This window comes from Trachypithecus francoisi, unplaced genomic scaffold (genome assembly GCF_009764315.1).
Source record: "Trachypithecus francoisi isolate TF-2019V2 unplaced genomic scaffold, Tfra_2.0 Contig01461, whole genome shotgun sequence".
Classification (NCBI taxonomy): Eukaryota; Metazoa; Chordata; class Mammalia; order Primates; family Cercopithecidae; genus Trachypithecus; species Trachypithecus francoisi.
In genome coordinates, this window is record NW_022681433.1 from 12,504,512 (window position 1) to 12,520,281 (window position 15,770).

Here is a 15,770-nt window from a genome sequence, read left to right on the forward strand (position 1 = left end):
CTCTTGTTGCCCAGGCTGGAGTGCAATGGCACGATGTAGGCTCACCGTAACCTCTGCCTCCCAGGTTCAAGCGATTCTCCTGCCTCAGCCTCCCGAGTAGCTGGGATTACAGGCATGTGCTACCATGCCCAGCTAATTTTGTATTTTTAGTAGAGATAGGATTTTTCTATGTTAGTCAGGCTGGTCTCGAACTCCTGACCTTAGGTGATCTGCCCGCCTTGTCCTCCCAGAGTGCTGGGATTACAGTTGTGAGCCACTGCGCCCAGCCCACTAATCTAATTTTTATGTATCCATGTGACCATGGATTCACGGCTGTCTCCTTTTCTAGACTGTAAGTTCCTTGAGGACAAGGCCATCGTTGGCTTCTGCTTACCATGCTCTTTCAGCACCTACGCTGGACTTGAGACACACAGATGCTCAGTGAATGAATTTACTGAATGAATGAATGAGTGAGCACCTAGTATACTAAGCCCAGGGAATGTCTTGGAAGACAGAAAACAGACCACACACACTGCCGCTAATTCACTGGCTTGCCTGTTGTTATTTCTCTTCTTTGTTTCTATTTACTTAATTGCACCTTTTCTCATTTGACTGCCTGGCCTGCAATTCAGCTCTAGGGGAACTCAGAGAAAAGTCAGGCTGTTCGCTGCACAGTGTGCTGGTGCTGACTCAGCCAGCCGGATCTGCCTGCTGGGGCCTAAATACACGGATCAAAGTCCTGGGGAAATGATTTGCTGGAGCCGCTAACCTTTCTCTCTCCAGCAGATGCTTCCTGGTTTGTACTGCCTGACCTCCCTCAAAGTTCTTCCCCATTTCCCAGGAGTTTAGGACTCCCCCACCAGCCTTAAGTTAAGAGGAGACCCAGGAGGACAGGATGGCCACCTGATAGGTTCATTGTTTAATGTGCTAGGGTGGAGGAGTAAGAGGAGAGGTATGCTGAGCTCTGAAGATTGGGAAAAGGCTCCTCTTTTCAGTAGGCAACCTCTTTAAGAATTGTGGTCCCGTTTCCCAATCCCTTCACTTCCATTTCCACTTCTTAGTGGTCATTTCTCATTAGCCTCAGCCTATACCAGCTGTCAGACCTCCCTGACCCTCCTGCTCTCACTCCATTGCTTGTTCCTTCCAGGATTCCTATTCCTAAAGGCTGGAGGATCCAGGGCTCAGGCCAAGGATATCTTTTCTTTGGACATTCACTCCTGTTATTGCATCTCTAGGTCACCTGACAGCTTGCCAATGTCTGTCTTCCCCAGAATGTCAGGCTTATGTGCTCTGCTAGGTGGCCCCTGAGACGACTCCCATCTTCCCCACTGTCTGGTGTTCACACGGCTTCCTGAGGGTGGGCTGGATTGCTTCTGAGATTAGGCCTCTGTCTTGCTGGCCCTTTCTTGCTCTCCTGCTTGCTCACTCTGATGAAGGTCGGCTACTGCGCTGTGAGCCACTCTGGAGAGAGGCTCACATGCCAAGGAACTGGGGACAGCCTCCCGCCAACAGCTAGTGAGGGCCTGAGGCCCTCAGTCCAACAGCCTGGGAGGAACCCAATCCTGCCAATAGCCACACGCATGAGTTCAGAAACAGATCCGTCCCAGAAGAACCTTCAGATAAGATCACAGCTCCTCAAGTTCAGTCTGTGAGATACCCTGAGCCAAACAGGTTGCAGCTTCCTCCTAAGCGGATAAGTGGAGCCATCAGTGCTGGCTCAGTCTGGGGAATGCACCTAAAGGTAAGACCCAGCTAAGCCACACTCAGATGCCTTCTGCCACAGAAACTGTAAGATATTATTTGTTGTTTTAAGCCACTGAGTTTAGGAATAATTCGTTACACAGCAGTAAATCAGTAATACTATATCTAACTGCCTACTTAGCTTGGATGCCTAAAGAACATCTCGTACTTAACACTGATAAACCAGATCTTGATTTCCTATCCTAAGAATTGAAGGAACAGAACAGACCAAAGATAAAGAAATGTAGACTAGGTAGAACCCCTGTGCTCTCAGCCAGTGCTGAGGGACATGCAAGGGCTCAGGAGGCTGACCTAGCTGAGAAATCTGAGAAGGAATCAGCGTGTATGGGGGAGTCAGAAACAACAATGGACCCATGGACACCAGGGTGATACCCCAACTCGGGGGGAAGCTCCGTCTACCCTCCTGCTGCTTGTCTGGCTATGTTACATGGGTTGGCTGAAGTGGTAAACTGTGAGGCTGCCTGCACGACACTGCTCCCCGGACACATAGCCTTGGCTCAGCAAGGAAGAACATTGCCATTGTGACAAAAAGCTGCAGAAGCTCAACATCAGGTGCATGTCCTCTCAATCTTAGAAAACCACCTAAAACTCAGTCACGCTGCTTAAATGCTTTTCAGATGAGGATCTAACCGAGCCCTGACTATGTGAAGGAATGCTTTCAGCTTCCTGCTTCTGTGAGCAAGTGTGGAATTTTATTCTGACTCTCCCTCAATAAAAGGGGCAAAATTAGAGCTCATCCCCAACATAGCTTTGTTCCAGGCAGACATCGGGGGAGAATCTCAAATCCGAAAACTTAGAGATAGGCTCCTTTTGTATGTTTTGTGTTTTTGTAACACCTTATATGGAGAGTCTGTGCAAAATAAATTATGTTCTCTCACACGTGTGCACTCATTTGTGCTTCATACAAACTGTGAAATAAATAGAAAACATGACCTTATGTCCCTTTTAAATGGAAACTGAGGCTCAGCAAAGTGAGTGACTTGCCTAAGGTCACCGGCTGGTGTGTTCTGGAGCGCACATGAATCCGGCTTCCTGATGCCTAAGCGTACAGAACTCACTTGTTCCTTCACAGTGGAGATCTCTGTTCAACCTTTAGCTACATCCACTCCCGATTCATCCACTTGGCTGGAGAACAGGACCATAACCATAGCTGCATTCACCAAGCCACTGAGGAACCTCTTGAGACAAAAAACCCTGCAGGAGAAGAGGAAGCCAGACGGGTCCTGCGTGGCTCTGTGGTCAGAGGCAGGTGAGCTCCTCCACATGGCCTGGCAGTGGACACCAGGTTTGTCCTCAGGCCAGCATCTTAGCAGACTGATTATTTAGCCAAACCCTCTGAGAGACGTGAGCACACAAAGAGGGGATCCTGGTGCCCTATGCAGGGTGTAAGACAAGAGAGTGGTGAGGAACTTCTCTGGTTTCAGGCACATCAGGAGTTCAAGGGTCTCAGGTGTGGTGCTGGAGATTGGCGGAGGTGGGGGTGGCATCAGTGTGAGGCTGTGGGACTCAGAGACACCGTGGCAGTGCCTGGAGGCCAGCCGTGGGCCCCATATACTCACCACCCAGACACGATGAAGCCCTTTGCCGTCCTGGGATACTCATCTTGTGGTTTGCAGATCTTCGCAAGAGCGGATGGATTCCATGAGAGGAAACAAGCAAAGGTGCTGAGTTTTGGGTCTAGTTCGGTGCCCAGTGAAAGGGAGGCAGTACCCACAAGAAGGGACATAAGGAGGGAGCCGAGAGTGAAGCTTCCAGGGCTTTGCACAAATGCAGCAAGGACTTTAGACCTTGAAGCTGTAGAAGCAGAAGTTCGAGGCAATCCTATCTTAAAAATTCAGGGATGTTCCTGATGACCGGTTACTCTGATAATGAAATGAAGGCCTGGAAGGTTTCAGGCCTTGTCTCAATCGTCTAATCCTAAGCCAGGATTCTTTTTATTTCTATCATGATTTTACATGTTACACCAGACCACTCAGCTCAATGAGAATTCCCCAGCTGTTTCAGGGCGACAGCCTGACATTCACGTGATAAACATCCAGCTCTCCCCACCCCTTTCTAGCCCAGCTCCCTTTATCCTAAATGCCAGTTTCTGCCTGTCCTGCGGATGTTTACCGAGTCTAAAGGAATGCTCATTTTCTAAACGTTTGCTCCTGTTACACGTGAAATGACAGGTCTTTGCAAATACATCTCTAGCTTATTGATTCTGACAGCCTGCTCCAAGGGGCATGGCATGAGCGTGGACTTCCTGTGAGGAGACCACCCAGGAATGACGGTGATGTTCTCAAGCTGTGTCTTCCTGGCCAGTGCAGGAAGGCACTGGGCACTTCGCTGATAACCGGCGGCAAGCTGTCCATTCATTCATTGGCAGCTAATCCTGCAGCTGAGATCCGAGCTCTAGATTTGTAATGACTTCAGGTCATGGGGCTATCGGCCTCTTTTAAGCACCTTTGAAAAAATGTAGGATGCAGACAAAGTTCAAATCAACCTGCAAAGTAGAAATGTCACAGCAGCCATTCATGACTTCCTTCTGCACAGGCTGATGAAGTAGACTATGTGGCTAGCTCTGAGCTGCATGCTTGGAATTTGCTGGTGAGCAAGATGACACATAGTCTGTCCTATAGACTGAAATGCAGGAGGCAGACCAGGCAACTGTTACACTGAAGCATCCAGCAGCCACGCAGCATGGTGGCCCACGTACTCACAGAGAGGCAGGCGGCCCAGGCAGCCAGAATGCACATACCATTAGCTTGGGTGAGAAAAGTCGAGGGTGCCAGCATAGCAGCAGGCCAGCAATGGGTTGTTAGTGATGTCAAGGTTGTGAAGAAGCTGGTTCTCTGAGAATTGTACTTCAAGAACTTTACTTGTACTTCAGCCCAGACTCCTGATAACTTTTCTGCAGATGACGGCAGAGGTAACCTGCATTCGAGCACTCGTTTCTCCAGAACTCCCTGGCTGCACTTCTTGGATTTCAGCTATCCTGGAAAAGTCCAGATCTTAGAAACTGGCATAGCCCTACCTTTTACTAGCTGTGTGACTGTGAACAAGTCTCCTAATATCTCTGAGGCTCAAATTCCTCAATTAAAAAATGAGGATAATCATAGGATTGTTAGAAGATATATCAGTCAGGTTTCTCCAGAAAAACAGCCAACAGGAGGGGTGTGTGTGTGTGTGTGTGTGTGTCTTTTACGTATATTAAGAAATTGGTTTTAAGGAATTGGCTCACAAGATTATGGGGCCTAAGGCTGGGTGCAGTGGCTCACGCCTGTAATCCCAGCACTTTGGGAGGCCAAGGCAGGCAGATCACCTGAGGTCAGGAGTTCAAGACCAGCCTGACCACCATGGTGAAACCCCGTCTCTACCAAAAATACAAAATCAGCCGGGTGTGGTGGCACACACCTGTAATCCGAGCTACTTGGGAGACTGAGGCAGGAATATCGCTTGAACCTGGGAGGCAGAAGTTGCAGTAAGCCTGGGCAACAAGAGCAAAACTCCATCTCAAAAAAAAAAAAGAGAAAAAAGATTATGGGGCCTAGCACGTCTGCAGTCTGTAGGGCAGGCCTGTACGCTGGAAATTCAGGCAGGAGCTGATACTGCAGCCTTGAGGGGGAATTTCTTCTCCTATGGGAACGTTGGGTTTTGCTCATAAGGCCTTTCAACTGATGGCTGAAGCCCACCCTTTTAATCCCCTTTACTTAAAATCAACGGATGATAGATGTTAATCACATCTACAAACCACATTTTCACAGCAACACCTAGATTAATATTTGACTCCACAACTGGGTAGTAACAGCCTCGTCAAGTGGACACGTCCAACTGACCGTTGCGGAAGGATGGTCACCAAATGCCTTTTGGGAGAGGCATTTAGATAAGCAAAACACTCAGCTCAGTCCTTGGCATAGAGAGTGCTCAATACATTGAAGCGATTTTTATTTCTAATGTATTCAAAACTATTTGAGAGCTAGATGAGGTGGTGCCTGTAATCCCAGCTCTTCGGGAGATTGAGGTAAAAGGATGGTTTGAAGCCAGGAGTTTGAGGCCAGCCTGGGCAACATAGCAAGACCCTATCTCTGAAAATGTGAAAAAAACTGAGCATCTGCTATGATCAGCTAAAGTACATCTAATTGCTCACTGACCATGAGCGAGATTGATAACACACTCCCATCCTACCTACCTTACGTCTCTAGTCTCAATGCCCAGTCCCCTCTAAGCCAGCCCCTGACCATTTGTGTCTCCAAACGCCCTCCCTCTGGGCTGGCTGGAGAGTATCTCTTCATCACAAACTTTGCTGCCACAGATAAGTATCAATAAAGAATTCTATGTCTCCTGCCAGGAAAATGCTCATCTTTATTCAGACACTTCGGTGAGTTCAGGCGCACCCCTCTATCTATTAGAGCCAAGATAGATGTTTTTATTTTTAACCAAGACTTTTACTAGTATTCTCATGGGACCTAATTCCTCAATTCCCTTAAATGACAGCTGATGCTTTTCTCTTCCTGTCTAGTGAAATTCTTTTTTCCCTGGTATTTTCCATGCTACAAAAACTTCTGGCTGATGGAGGAGAGGGGTAGGGACCAGAGAAACTGAGGTATGTCCAACCACAGGTATAACCGAAGCTATTTTACTTCTGGATTTGCCTTTAATAGGACTTTGAGGCAGGCCAGTGTCCTATCATTTTAAAAGAAATGCATCTGAAACAACAGGCGTAATCATGGTGCCACAAGTTTGTTCATGGCATTTCTCTCCTTCTCTATGTTTTCATCTAGAACCCAAAGACATTATTGGGGAACAAATGATGCCTGCCGTTATTCTACATTGTTTCTGTGTGGTTAAGATCAGATACAAGTTACACCTGTGAGAATCTGTCCTAAAAGAGAGATGCGGAGAGGCTGCCCACAGGAGAGACACCATGCTCCTTTTGGGAGAGGGTCTACATCACTGTGGTGAAGGATGTAGGCCTTGGCATCAGATTGCAAATTCAAATCCTGCCTCTGCTGCTTACTGGCCAAGTGACTTGGGCAAGTTACTTAACCTCTCTTTTCGTGCTTCCGTTTCTTTATCTGTAAAGTGGATTCCTCTGGGATTGAAAGTTATCTAAATATGAAATACTTGGCACATATTAAGCACTTAGTTTAATTAAATTATTGGTGTTATTATTATTGTAAGTGGTAGAACCCAACTAAGCAAACTTAAAGAAAATGGAAGCTTATTAGAAAAACAATGTGTCATTTTACAGAGGCAAGGAATTAGCCTTTCTCATTGTAGCTTTGATTTGCATTTCCCTGATGTTTAGTGGTGTTGATTATTTTTTCGTATGACTTTTGGCCATTTGTATGTCTTCTTTGGAGAAATGTCTATTCAAGTCCTTTGCATGATTCCCTTTATATGAGATATCTAAAATAGTCAAACTCGGCCGGGCGCGGTGGCTCAAGCCTGTAATCCCAGCACTTTGGGAGGCCGAGACGGGCGGATCACGAGGTCAGGAGATCGAGACCATCCTGGCTAACACGGTGAAACCCCGTCTCTACTAAAAATACAAAAAAACTAGCCGGGCGAGGTGGCGGGCGCCTGTAGTCCCAGCTACTCGGGAGGCTGAGGCAGGAGAATGGCGTAAACCCGGGAGGCGGAGCTTGCAGTGAGCTGAGATCTGGCCACTGCACTCCAGTCCGGGCGACACAGCGAGACTCCGCCGCAAAAAAAATAAAATAAAATAAAATAAAATAGTCAAACTCATGGCAACAGAGAGTAGAAGAGTAGTTCTCGAGGGCTGGGGGGAGTGGGAATGGAGAGCTGACTTTCAATGGGTATAAAGTGTCAGCTATGCGAGATGAATAAGTTCTAGAAATCTGCTGTACAGCACTGTGTCTACAGTTAACAATACTGTATTGTGTACTTAAAATCGTTAAGAGGATAGATCTCGTGGCAGGTGCTCTTGCCACAGATAAATAAATACATAGAAAAGGACGGCCCTTTTCATTGGACATTATGGCTAGAATGCTGTGGGAGATGACTCACAGCAAAAGTAAAAACAGGGAAAACCCTGTGCATATTCTACAGAAAAATTGATCCCAAAATACTACCTCAATTTATGTATATATCTGTTTCAGATGGGACATGGAGAAAGACACAAGGAAGCTGATTCACTAAGGAAGCAAAATAAAAAATGAACATGATCTGATTGCAGCCAGGGAAGCCTCATCATCATTAATTAGAGAATTTTAGAACATGCATTTAGGAATGCTTGAAAACAAGTCACCACCAAGGGGCTAGAAAGAATCCAGGAAAGGTATTAAGTTGGGGGTATGCCTTGTGAGTGGGAGACCAAGAATGTTCTCTCTCGGGAAGCCAAAGGGCTGCCTGACAAGAGTCTGGTCCTAACTCAGGACTAAGATCTGGAGAAACCGGATGGGTCTAAGGTGGTCCTAACTCAAGACCAAGATCTGTAGCAACGAGATGGGTGTAAGGCTCCCCCCAACACGGGCAGCCCTGCTGAGCAATCAGGAACTCAGGCTTGGTCTGGAGAATGGACCCAAGAGTAGCACAAAGTAATGAAACTGGAGACAATGTGAAAACATGCTCTGTATGCAAGACTGAGGCAGCTGAGCCTGGCCATCCAGCTGCACTTTGTAATTTGTCTTCCCACACAGTCTCTGCTCAGGATTTTACATTCTGCCTCAACTCTCAACAACTGACCCAGCACACACCATAGAAATACATTAGACAGAAGCAAGCTTTTGCTTTTAAAGTACAGAAACTCAATTTACAGAGAAATCACTGAATACCTGTAGTGTGGCAGAGGACCTGCCAATTGTTTTTTTTTTTTTTTTTTTTGGAGGGGGGAGGGGAGAGGGAGGGCCTGCTATGATCTCAAAAACATCTGAATGTTTTCCCCCCAAATTCATGTTGAAACTTATTCCCCCATGTGATAGTATTAAGAGGTGAGGTCTTTTGGAGGTGATTAGATCATGAGGGCTCCATCCTCATGCATGGGATGAATGCCTTTATTCATAGCTTGAGAGAACTTATTTGCCCCTTTTCTTCCACCCTGTGAGTACACATAGGAGGCAACGACTATGAGGAACCCTCCTCATTATACATGAATCTTCTGGTACCTTGATCTTGGACTTCCCGGCCTCCAGAACTGTGGACAATGAATTCTGCTGTTTGTAAGCTACCCAACCCAAGATATTTTGTTATAGTCTGAATGGAACAAGACAGGGTTTTTTGTTGTTGTTTTGTTTTTTATTTTTCATTTTTGTTTTGTTTTTAGGGGGCTTGTTTCAATGCTATCTGGATAGCAGGAATAAAATAATAATAATTTGATTGACATGTATTTACTGAATGTCTTTGATATACCAGGCACTTTTCTTGTAACTGAGGATATATAGCACCGAACAAAGAGACAAGGCTGTGTGACCTCAACAAGCTTGCTTCTGAGAGCCTCTGCATAGCAAAAAAAAAAAAAAAAAACTATCAACAGAGTAAACAGATAAACTGCAGAATGGGAGAAAATATTTCTAAACTATGCATCCAACAAAGGATTAGTATCCAGAAACTATAAGAAACTTAAACAAATCAATAAGCTAACTTGGTTATAAAGTGGGCAAAGTACATGAAAAGACAATTCTCAAAAGAAGACATACATGTGACCAACAAACATGAAAAAACGCTCAACATCACAAATCATCACAGGATGATTAGACACAAAACCACAATGAGATACCACCTCGCACCAGTCAGAATGGCTATTGTTAAAAAGTCAGAAAATAACAGATGTTGGTGAGATTGTTAAGGGAATAACTTATACACTGTTGGTGGGAATGTAACTCATTTCACCCCTGTGGAAAGCAGTTTGGAGATTCCTCAAAGAATTAAAAGTAGAATTATCATTCAACCCAGCAATCTCATGACTGAGTATATACCCCCCCCCAAAAAATAAATCCTTCTACCAAAAAGACATTTGCACTCATATGTTCATCGCACTACTGTTCACAATAGCAAAAACATGGAATCAACCCAGGTGCCCATCACTGGTGAACTAGATAAAGAAAATGTGGTACATATATACCATGGAATACTACACAGCCATAAAAAAGGATGAAATCATGTCCTTTGCAGCAACATGGTTGCAGCTGGAGACCATTATCCTAAGCAAATTAGTGCAGAAACAGGAAACCAAATACCACGCTTTCACTCATAAGTGGGAGCTAAACATTGAGTACACAGGGACACAAAGATGGGAACAATAAGCGTGGGGGATCCCAAAAGAGGGTAAAGAGGGAGTCAAGGGTTGAAAACCTGCCTATCGGGTACTATGTTCACTACTTGGGTGACAGGATCATTAGAAGCCCAAACCTCAGCATCATGCAATACACCCATGTAACAAACCTGCACAGGTGCCCGCTGAATCTAACATTTAAAAAATTAAAAACAAATAAATAAAAATAAATTCACCTTTTGAAAAAAGGCTTACTTTCTAGCTGGGAAAGATTGACAAAAACCAAAATAAGTATGATATGTATGATGTAGAAAGTTGTAGTCTATGAACAAAAGAAAAGAGAATGAAAACCAATAGTGTTGCTGGGGGTGGGTTATGCAATTTTAAGAACAGATGTCAGACAACCCTTTCCCGAGAGGGTGACATTGGAGTCAATACCTAAAGGAAGTGAGGGAGTGTGCTAATCACGTGTCTGGAGATAGAATTTCCCAGACAGAGAGAAACAGGAGGTGCAAAGGCCCTCAGGTAGAACTTACTTGGTGCATTGAGGCACAACAAGGAGGCTAATGAAGGTGGGCAGGTTTAGCAAGGGAATAACAGAGGAGATAAGGTGGAGGTGGAGTGCAGATAATGTAGCATCTGGCTATTCAATACCAGGGTCTTGGACCAGCAGCAGCAGCAGCGGAGTGCTTGATAGAAATGCAGAACCTTGGGTTCCACCCCAGACCCACTGAGTCAGAGCTGCACTTTCACAACATCCTCAGTAGCTCACGTGCACATTACAGTTTATAAAGTGCTGCTATTGGGCTTAAGCATCCCACTGTTGGGCCTCAGCTATTAACTTTGTGCAGTAACATCGGATATCTTCAGAGGGTTCCAAACGTTGGGTGTAATCTGACTTACCTTTTAACAGGATCGTCCTGGCTGAAGGGGTCAAGAGTGGAAACCCGGAGCCAGCTGGAAGTTTCAATCACCTGGTAAGAGACAAGGACTGAGGTTAACAGGTGGTGGTGAGAAGTGACTGGGTTTAGATATATGGAAGGTAGAACTGACAGGACTTGCTGATGGATTGGATGTGGGATGTGAGAAAAAGGGAAGATTCCAGGATGACTCCTAGGTTTCAGACCTAGTTACATTAATGAAGCATTTACTATGCGCCAGGCACAGTACCTTTTCCTCCATTGTCCGGAGCCACGAGGCCCGGAATTAGCCGACCTCTGTTGCTTGATCTCCGCAAAGCGGAGACAAGACGGCACATTTCCGGGTTCTTTATTATAAACCCTTCCCGCGCGCGCCCAAAACTGTTCCCGCGCGCGCCCAAAACTGTTCCCGCGCGCGCCCAAAACTGTTCCCGCGCGCGCCCAAAGCTTTTCCCGCGCGCGCCTAAGTTTTTCCCGGGCGCGCCTAAACTGTTCCCGCGCGCGCCAACCTTTCCCGCGCGCCCGCAAACATTTTCCCGCCCAGGAAGACATGCAGCCTAGGGCGCAGGCGCGATCCCGCGCCCGGGAAAAGTACAAACCCACGGCGCATGCGCGATTGTAATTTGAGAAGACCCGGCCCCCCGTCACCGCCCTGGCCCAACCTCTTCCTCTGCCAGCCTATATAAGGCATGACCCTGCATTCAATAAATGAGCCTTGAGCGGGCTATTTGTCTTGTCTCCGTTTCTCGTGTTTTCTTGTCTCCTCCATTCCCACTCCCCCTTCCAGGGCCCGTTCGACTGTCCTGCGGGTCGGGACACCCCATCACCTCATTTAATCCTTACAATGACCCTCTGAGAACCACTATTATTAATCCCAGAAAGGCTAACTCAGAGAGCTAGTCCATGAAGAAGCCAAGTTATGAACCCAAGTGTGCTGCTTCCAGTGTCCAAGCTACCCCACTGCTCAAGGCTTACTTCCCTTCCAGCCCCCTTAGCTAGACACATTCTGAAATGAAGAGTGTGAGCAGTAGAGCTGGCCATGGCTCCACAGTATACCACCTGTGTGACCCCCGGGAAGCTACTCAACTTCTGTGAGCCTCAGTTCCTCATCTGTAAAATGGGTCTATTCATGCTCCATAGGATTTTTGCAGGATGAAGCAAGGTACTGAATCCAAAGCAGTAGGCTGAGGCTGTGGTCTGTTTCCAAGCTGCCCTAAGGCTTTTGCCCACTGCATTATATTAATTTTTTTTATATCTCCCACACATACGTGTGTGCACAAAGAACTCAAACCAGAACATGGTCTATCAAAAGAGAAAGGACAAAATGACAAAAATGAAGCCACAGAAATGAGAAAGGTGACTAAGAAGCAGAGAAGGCAACCTTGAGCAAAAAGCAAGGAGGAGACGAAGGATGGGGAGGCAGCCAGAGGGAAGGTGAGGAGAGGGACCACAGAACCCAAGGGGCAGATGGCATAGAGGGCAGACACCTACTAGTGAAACGTTAGCATTTCCAGCCTTAACAAGGCCTTTCTCGTTTTGTATGGCTTTTTCTTCCTGTCCTAAAAGGACTCGTAGAACAGGAATACTTCTCTATGCAGTTTGCAACTCTGACCCCCTAGCAATTACGTAAAGAAGGGCTATAGTGCCGTTTGACAGGGCTTTTGTTTTGATTTTGTTCGGGGTTTTTTTTTCTCCCAACAAAGATTTAAAATGATGACATCTGCCCAAATACTCAGTCTCCTACTTGTCTCCATCAAGACCCATTTGCTGGCAGCTTTGAGACTGAAACTCTCAAGGGAGAGGGTGAATCATCCCTTCACACAGGTGCTTGTCTTCCTCTCACAATCATGAATTCCCACGGAGATGCCGGGAACTTGTGGCTAAGGGCAGACGCTGAGGCTAAAATTGAACATGGGTGCAATGGAGCCGTGCTTAAAAGAGACATAAGGAAACGAGGAGTCGTCCATGTCCTGCTCTGTGGTTAACGAGTTGACAACACTCCCTGCTGATGGAGGGACGGGACTTCAGGCAGGAAGGGTGAGGGAAGGACTGGGCTCTGGGCTGCCCCACTGTCCACCATCAGCATTGCTGTCTGGATGACTGGGGGACAGATCCCCTGGGGTGGAGGCTGGCTGCTGGGAATTATCCTCTTTGGCTTCCAGATGAATTCACTAGGAAGGTAGCCATTAGTGCAAAGTATGCTTTTCTCTCAGGAAAATCACCCTACAGATCATCATCATTTTAAGGTTTTCCTTTCCAGTGACCCCTTCTAGGAGTTTTCATCAATTTGCTGGAAACATTATACATACTAAACACTAAAAGGTTGTGTTTTTTTGTTTTTGTTTTTTTTTTTTTTGGTTCTTTCCTTCAAACCAGCAATGATCTTATGTGAATGCCCTACTGCCTAAGATCCAAATGAAGTAGAAGCACCTGCCTCCTTTTTAAAACGGCCATTGGTGTTCATTGCCAGGTGCCTCTCTTGCCTAAGCACAAGGTCTCCCTGTTCCATGGACTGACAGCTGCTTTGTAATATATACTACTTACATTTGAATGCAATAGCTGGATTCTTATGTCAAGACCTATGGAAGCTTTAAGGTTTTACCCCAGCTGTGAGCTAACAAGTTTCATGGATTCTGACAGAAGACATGACACTCCTGGATCAGAGACAAAATATGTTATTCACAGCACTCTCACTTACTTCAGAGAGCGCTAGCATCTTTGCAGCCGGCGTCCTGCCCCGAGTCCCATGGCACAACAGGCCCAGGTGAGGGCTACACACTCAGTGGGATGCACTGCAGCAGAGGAATCCAGGGTCAAGGGCCCAGCACTTTTTGAGTGAGCAGCAAACATTGCGGCAAGCAGCAGACGAGCTCTTTCCCCTCCTCCTGCGGAGTGAGCAACTACTTAGTAGTCTTGCTGTGAGCACCTGACCGACTTAGGTATCTGTGTGACTAGCTAGGAAACCGCCCAGTGTCAGGAGATAGGTAAGCCCTGCAATCTGGCAGCAAGAGTGCACAGCTGAGACCAACAGCTTCATCCATCCAGGTGGTCCTTTCCCTAATCATTCAATTGCATGAGAACTCTTTTTGGTAATATCCATGTTACTTTGCAGACAACTGAAAATCCGGCCTGATAACCATATCTCCCAGGCAACCCATGCCTCTAATGAAAATACAGTGTTTCTCAGAAGGGGAAATTAGAATTAAATATACACCTTCATCTTTTCTTCTGTCATGTTTGATCTAAACTGAGTTCATTTAGAGTCACTGAGGCCAAGAAAGGTATTTGTTTGGTAGTGGTGTCAGGAGGTGGGAAAGAAGGATAGATACATCCTATTGTTATATGTATCTCTAAGAGCAGATGACTAACAAATGTGTTATATGGTAAGTGTGTTGGAATAACTCTCAACAACATCATTTACAAATGCTTTTAAAAATGTCATTAAGGCCAGTCATAGTAGCTCATGCTTATAATCCCAGCAGTTTGGGAGGCTGAGGCAGGAGGGTCACTTGAGGAGTTTGAGACTAGCTGAGGCAACAAAATAAGACCCCACCTTTACAAAAATTGAAATTTGCTGGGTGTAGTGGCGCATACCTGTATTCCCAGCTACTCAGGAGGCTGAGGCAGGGGAATCACTGGAGCCCAGAAGTTTGAGGTTGCTGTGAGCTATAATCACACCACTGCACTCCAGCCTGGGCAACAGAGCCAGACCCTGTTTCCAAAACAAGCAAACAAACAAAGTCATTAAACCTCTCAACATTGTTGGGGGCTTAGGCGCAGTGTGGGCCTCTGTTACACAATGTGTCAGTACATTATGTCCCTTATTTTCTTATGCTTTGACCTCTAGAGTCCTGCTGATCAAATTCTCTTCAGCCAACTCCTGAAGATATTAAACAACTCACCCAGGAGGATGCTTTTAAAATGTAAACGAACCAATCCAGAGTTCATACCCAAACCACTTCCTCTATTCAGCTTTCCTGCTCCAAACCACTATGCACCTCCCCTAATGACCCCAGGGCCAGGGAGCAGACGACTAGGGACAGTCCCTACGACCCAGAGCCCACTGAAAGTGTTCAAACTAGCCAATCCCAGCCCTGTCCACCCTGCCTCCCTCTCCCTCTGCCTCTGTTCCCCAACCCAGTGCTTCCCCACGTGGCACCCCATGCAGGCTGTGCCTTCTTCTCTTAGGAACTGTGAGTAACAAACTATCTTTTCTTCTTGGGGTTTTTTTTTTTTTTTAATTTGTTTAGAGACAGGATCTTGCTCTGTTGCCCAGGCTGGAGTGCAGTGCCACAACCATAGCTCACTGCATTCCTGAACTCCCGGGTAACAGTGATCCTCCCGCCTCAGCCTGCTGAGTAGCTGGAACTACAGGCGCACACCATTGTGCCTGTTTTTTTTTTATTTTAAATTTTTTGTACAAACAATGTCTCCCTATATTGCCCAGGCTGGTCTCAAATTCCTGTCCCGCCTCAGCCTCCCAAAGTGCTGGAATTATAGGCATAAGCCACCGCGTTCAGCCACAACTATCTTTTCAGTGGCAATCATCTTCTGATCTGTTGGCTTTATTGTGGCTCCAATTTCCTGTTAATACACTATATTTTAAAATAAGCAGTACCATTTGTACTTGCAGAAAGGACGGCGGGTGAGTAGGGAGACAGCCCAGGGTGTCACATGAGAGTCTCCTTCTCTGTAAGTGCAACAGTGGAGCATTTGTTCATCTAACGTTAATACCCCTGCGAGTCAGGCATCACACTCAACTGCCCTCTGATATTCCCACCTGGGTGCTTCACAGGGGTCTCTCACTGCACTGTACAAAACCGAACCCTAGAGCTCTCCCCCTCAACACACACATACACACACACAACATACACACACATACACACCATATACAC

The 15,770-nt window shown here is 46.3% G+C and overlaps 1 long non-coding RNA gene across 1 annotated transcript; it reads right to left on the reverse strand.

The window, feature by feature from the left end:
- Positions 1-4,495: 4,495 nt before the first annotated feature.
- LOC117096520 lies at positions 4,496-13,748 on the reverse strand. The gene is made up of 3 exons (XR_004442511.1): positions 13,574-13,748; positions 10,859-10,929; positions 4,496-4,717 (listed from the first exon to the last, which is right to left on the reverse strand). It is a non-coding gene; the product is annotated as an uncharacterized LOC117096520 (long non-coding RNA).
- Positions 13,749-15,770: the final 2,022 nt, after the last annotated feature.